Below are 6,844 nucleotides of genomic sequence, written 5' to 3' on the forward strand. Positions count from 1 at the left end.
GTCAAATATCAGCATCCAACACATGACAGGACATCAAATCACAGCAGCAGCATTTTATATGATAAAACACTGTACATAACGTCGTACAGTTTTAACAAGGACGCATTCTAAAATAATCTAAAGAGATAAGGGTCTCAAGGGGAAGATTGGCCTCCAGATGGATCCAGGGCCATGGACAGTTAGTATTTTAACTTTGTTGAAAACCGGTCTACGTTTCGGTGTTTTATAGATATTTGAAACCGTCCACTGGAACTATTTCTTTGCGAACAGTCGTCTCAGGAGTGTTATGGTGCCTGAGTATACATGTGTCCGGGTGAATAAATAGTTTTGAGACTCATAATTGATTTTCATCATAAGCACTTGAAAACTATTTCATCATAAACACATTGGTTGTATAGATATGAATGTAAACATATTTTTTTGATTCATATGAAACTGTAGTGGGGCCGCATTCGACGATGTTAAAATGGTCACTGAAACTCATGTTGAACAGGCAACTCCGATCAGGGGTACTTCCATGAAGTTTTGTTACGAATATTCATGGTCCCCAGAGTATGAAACTTTCCACGCAATAAGTAAGACAACATAGTCTGCAGAAAACGGCTTTGTAGAAAGAGGATAGCCATGTGTCTATTGAGCACCCCTGCACATGCACACACACACACACACACACACACACACACACACACACACACACACACACACACACACACACACACACACACACACAAATGCACACACAGATTTGTTAGTGAGAGGGTGTGACATTGAGTAGACTGCTCTTCTCTAATCAATTCCTTATAACAAGCCTCACCTTACAGGAACTGCTGCTTTGTCCCCCAAGGGAACTGCAGGCTTCACTGATTTTTGTTGGACGCTGCGTGCGAGTCACATCCTCATTGACCGATCCGCTTCACACGTCCTAAACTGGAAACACAATCCACTCCAAACAGAGATGCCCGATTGATTTTACAGATCAATTTCTCTGGTGTTTGTGTTTTGTTCTTTGGGGGTGTTTCTGACTGTGCATGCATGGGTTGGGATGTTTGATGATTTGTCTGTGGGTTGCACTGTTCGGAAATTTGACCATCGGATGCAAATCGATGAAGATTGAGGTCTACTATTAGTTCAGCTTAATTAGGAGACTTTTGTGTGTGTGTGTGTGTGTGTGTGTGTTTTATGAGGATACGTTGGAATGAATGGATGACCGCCGTGAAGAAAACCTGGCTTCACCTGTGCACAATAATCTCCTTTTTATTTTGATTTGAAGGCTGTAGCTGTTACACTGTGTATGATCAAAATTATATATTATTAATGATTGTAAAATAATGAACTAAGGAATAAAAAAACACAAGCCAAACCAAGCAGCAGGTTAACGTGGCTCCTGCTCATGTCCGAATGTATCTGGTTAAACAGGCAGACGTGCCACATCTCTGAACGAATGAATGAGAAGAAGAACGGAGGAGGGGAAAAGTGGAAGATGGAGAAGAGGGAATGTGTTAGTAAAAGGAAGGAGAGGAAAAAAAGTGGAAGAAGAAGAAGAGAAGGGACAGGCATGGAGGAATAGGGACTGATTGCCTGACTGATTTCATGAGTCACTTCTCTGCAGGCGAGAGGCTGGAGAGACAGGTGGCTGTGTGTGTGTGTGTGTGTGTGTGTGTGTGGGTGTGTGTGTGTGTGTGGCACTGGCAGTAATCGTATTAGTTGTGTGTGTGTGTGTGTGTGTGTTGTACAGAGATACTGACCAGATGTGATCTTTGATGTTCAAAAGTGTCGACCTCAGAATGAAAATACTCAGGAGAGGATCAAGGTCACAACACACAAACAATCAGAAGAACACACCTGCACACACACGCACGCACGCGCACACATATACACATGTATTTGTTGGAATTTGCAAGACGTAGTTGCAGGTTGGACTCATACACATCCATCTTTGAACTTGACATACTGTACGGCTCAGCTATGTGTATTTACGGTTGCCGGCGAGGAGGCACTCTTTTTGTGTGTGTGTGTGTGTGTGTGTGTGTGTGTGTGTGTATTCAAGCAGATGAATGACGAACCCATTAAGTCTGATGGTGCGATTGAAGCTCATTTGAAAGTAATTAAACACGCACCCAATGCAGTTTGTTTTCGAATGTGTATTTGTATCTTTCTTTCCTTTCCTAGTTCTTTGTGTTGTATTATCATTCAATTATTCAGTACCTTGCTCCAAGGCGCACAGTTCATTGTGTGTATATCCACAGACGCCAGTGATAAAAATCAAATCATTTAATCAAACTGAAATCTTCCACATCTTGTTTCAAAATACAATTTAAATGTAGAAATTCAAGCAAATTTAAGATTTAAAGAAGTTTTACGAGATATGCAGTGAAATACCGGGTGGCATACTTTTGAGGCTGAGCCATGAAGCCAATAATGTGCAATGTAGGATAATAATTCAGATTTACAATTGTCCAATTAAAGCTATATAAACTACAGCAAAACCTCTTGTACAGTACTCAAGAGTTAATATGCAGTGTCCAGGACGTTGCAAGGGATTCACAGAGGACAATGTGCTGGACAAGGCAGAGGATATACAGGATCTATTGTCTTGTTTTGTTTTACATTTTATGATTCAATTTAAAGCTGGAGTGCTACACTTTTGTCTCCCCCCTCTGGCAGTGGGAGTAATTTCCACATGGGAGAGACCACAGTGACAGAGAAGCAGCTCGGAGTACGGCGGAAAATCCTAAAAAGCTCCAGATAAAAAAGAAACGTGGCATTCGGAGGAAGAATGAAAGGTTTTTTTAAATTACACATTAAGACTTGAATTCTTTAAAATATCGACAGCTCTAGACTTCCATATATTTCTGATTAAATGTGGTGAAAGACCCAATGCCCAGTGGCATATGTATGCATATTGAAAGAGGGGTAAAGGAAAGTAATTTTTGGGGAGAAAGGCTCCGATTGCATTCGGTCCTTCTGGTCATGATGGTGCTTATCAAAGCTTATTCATCATGGCTCTTTTATGCCCGACACCGAAGCTCATTGGCTTCGTTTCAGCGGACTTAATAGCATATCATCAAACCTGAGTTATGAAAGCATAGTCAGTGGATCGTTGAGTTCTGTATGGGACACATGAGCTGAAATGGGAATACTTGAATAATATGAAAAGCAGTCAGCTGGTTTCAAGAGCTCATAATATCTGGAGCCATCAAAATGGTACAAAATCAAGCACCCATGTCAGGATCATCACCTTCCTCACGCTCCACCGTTCTGTGTGGTTTGGAGCAACAGCACACACGATGTTTTGCTATCAAAATCCATCAGGATTTCAATGAGTGCAGTTTCTCTCTAAATAAACTTTTTAGCATCACTGCGTTTTCTGACAGATAGTAGCAGTGGTTTAGGAAGTGCTCAGATCCTCTATTAAATGAACAGTGCATGGTAACATCTTCCCATGCCATGCAGCAGTCTGTCGCCCATATTGGGCTCCAGTCCCGGGTGAGCGGAGTACAGCAGCATGTCAGGCTGCTGCACGCCACCAAAGTAGGACGTCCTCCCTTGGAGCGTCATTTTGTTTACGTGTTTTGGCCAATAACAGATTAGCATGAAAAAAAGGGGATTACATTTAATCAGTATTTAACAATGGATGTTTTTCTAAAGAAGACAGAAAAAACATTTTATAAATGATACTGAGTTTAGGTAATGGTTATAGGTATCGGTAAATAGATTGTATCTCCCTCTTGCCTCTCAAATACCATATACCCGGTGGTATATATTCATGTTATTGGCATCCTATGGGCTACACTATAATCAAGGACACAAATATTGATTTATTGGGGAAGGAAAAAAAAACTTGTGAGAAAGCTTTATCGACACAGCAGAGTGAGCTCCTGGCTGTGTGGAGGCCGCACGATGCACCCCTACATAAATCGTGATGCCCCTCCAGAAGGCTACGTCATCTGCTGCTAGTACACCCTCTCCTCTTCCAGCAGCGTAACACAATCAGTGTAAAGTGTAAAGGCAGATTTTTGAAAATCGAATAGAAAATGTGCATGAAAACAGGTCGATGGAAACACACATAGGGACATATTTGACTTTAGGGAACGTGTTAACCAACAGCTATTCGGTCTCCTTATAGCTCTGCTTTGGTCTCCTCCAACTCCTGAGAAATTTGTCCAGCTGTTTAGCTGCTAAATGTTCCACTATTTTCACCAGCCGGTCGCTGACTTTATCCGTCTGTTGGCTTGTGTTTATTAGGTAGTGAACAAAAGGTTTATCAGTGTTTTTTATAAAACGGCTGCATGCTGCTGCTGGAAACAAAGTTGATATGAGCTGTGAGGACAAACCAAAAGACATTTTGGGCTGTTAAACCAAAACAATGAGCTGAAAGACATTAAAGTGCTAGTGTGTATGATTTAACGGGATCTATTTGCATAAATGGAATATAATATACCAAACTATATTTTCATCATTGTGTTTCCGTTAGCTTAGAATGAGCACTTCCCACTGCTAGATGGCACTAAATCCCACACACTGCCCCTTTAAATAGCCATGCAAATCTGAGTTTCATAATAATTCTCTGTGGGCTCACTTGAGCCACTGTTAACATACAAATATTGATAAGAGCAGGTTTAAAATTACTATTTGATATTTTCAGAAAATCCTCTATCCCTTTGGTGGTTCTCAATGAAAAATGAAGAGTCAGGCCAACCAGAGGCTTTTAGTCTTCTTAGCAATGTGCTTAAGTATTTATGTTGAACATACAAATGGCCACAAATGGAAGTGACTTATTTATATAATATTTCAGCACACCTTGAGCACAGTGCGTCCTGAGCAGCATATTTATTTAAGGTGGTGCAATTGCACAGCTCCATGAGGACAAACAGATTATTGTTGTATTTGCACAATCATACATGTTTGTTGTAGTCATTGACATCTGTGTGTGTATTTGCACGAGTGTGTGCTCTTCCATTTAGTCTGAATCCGTGTGTTTGTTTAATTGTCTTTTGTGCCTGAGCCACTTAGCTAAACCAACATTTCCATGATGATAAGCCCCTGCCCGTCTTTTGCCAGCCTTCTGTTTGTTTGTGTGTGTGTGTGTGTGTGTGTGTGTGTAGGTGTGTGTGTATGTGCACGCGCCTGTGTGTGTGTATTAATGATCCCCTTGTTAAAGTTTAATGTCTCTGTTCCGCTGTTGTCAGGGAGATTTACCACTGAGCCCTATGGGAAATGTCTGCCCCACTGCTCCTAGCCTGATGGCAAACACACACACACACACACACACACACATACTCGCACACACATACATACACATTGGGTTGCACACGTGCTTCTGCATGGTCAGTATGCATAAATGGCCGTATAAGTCACGTCACCTCTTGTATATCAGCTTCATTATACGGCGAGTGAGTCAATGAAGACGGCAGGTGTCCTCTCTCCCTCCGGAGGGGAGATGTGTGTCTGCTGTACTTTACACTCGGCTTCCTCCGGCACTAGGTCAAAGCCATCGTTGTCTCCTCATTCCTCCTCTTTTTTCAGACAAAAATGTGACAGAAATTTTGGACCATCATGTCCAAAATCAAAAGCAGATGATTTAGTTCGTACGACTCTTATCTTCCTCCTTATTGTCACTGTCGGGTGGAAACCTTGTCGGTCCAAAATTGTAACTTTTCAGGAAATAAAAAACCACTGCATGGTCAAAGTTAGTATTATGTCTTTATATATGTTCAGATACATACTTGTGTCATTATATTACTCATATTCTACCAAACATATTCATATTATTCATATTTTACCAAAATTAAGCTTAAATAGAGTTTTATTGAGGTTGTGATCAGCAAATGTCAAGGTACGCTTTTAGACCACCGATCAGGTCACATTACCAGCTAGCTACGCTAGTCTCCTCAGCAAACGCTTCTGTCTATAATCTATAACCACAATGTCAACATCACACCTAATTTTGATCAACACGCGTTCACGAGAATACCGATGTTGAATACACTTATTGTAAGTCGCTTTGGATAAAAGCATCTGCTAAATGACTGTAATGTAATGTAATGTAATGGATGGATGTAATTCCCTCCAGGCAAAAAACATAATGCCTCCGGCCACGGCTGTTGCCAGCCAAAAGGCCAAAAACAAGGCCAACAAAATTGAAATGACGAAATATCGAGATAGAAGGTTTCCGCCCAACAGCAACAATATATTGTTCAGTCTCACTGTGGACGATCATTTCTTGAACAGATCGTTTCAGGAGCTCTTGCCTCTATGAAGGAGGAAAACGTCTAACGTTGACATTTTTCAAATGCATATTCCGACAAGAATAAAGTAAGTACTTGACAGCCATGTCTTATGCCTAAACAAACCCATATGACGTGATCATTAAAGGCAGATAACGCCACCGGACACGCCAATTGTCTCAAAATCGCTCCAACAATAGAGTTCTCCGGACAATGAGCGGCTCTATTCACAGACAGGCACAATCGTACGCTGCACAGACTTTGTGCTGCAGGCAGGTTAAAATCCGTTGAAAGTCTGGTCCGACTGATTCTGACATTTGTGTTCCTCCGGTTGGAGATAATTTCAGGGTTGCAATGGATGTTTGAACGGGGCTCAGGACTACAGCGGGTTCATCCGAGCTAAAATAAGATAAAAAGTCTGCATGAAGCTGAGGGGAGCTGCAGAGATTTGAGCGACACCTCACATCACACAGTCATTTGGCTGTTAAAAAAAAGGCTTTAACGGACAACCACAACCAGCGGCAACAGATCCATGTCCGCACAAAGGTGGTAATACTGTAAGCGCGTATCTTCGGCGGCATTGCAACGCAATAAATGCTGAAAGTAAGGGATGAAGT

This window comes from Melanostigma gelatinosum (genome assembly GCF_949748355.1).
Source record: "Melanostigma gelatinosum genome assembly, chromosome: 2".
Classification (NCBI taxonomy): domain Eukaryota; kingdom Metazoa; phylum Chordata; class Actinopteri; order Perciformes; family Zoarcidae; genus Melanostigma; species Melanostigma gelatinosum.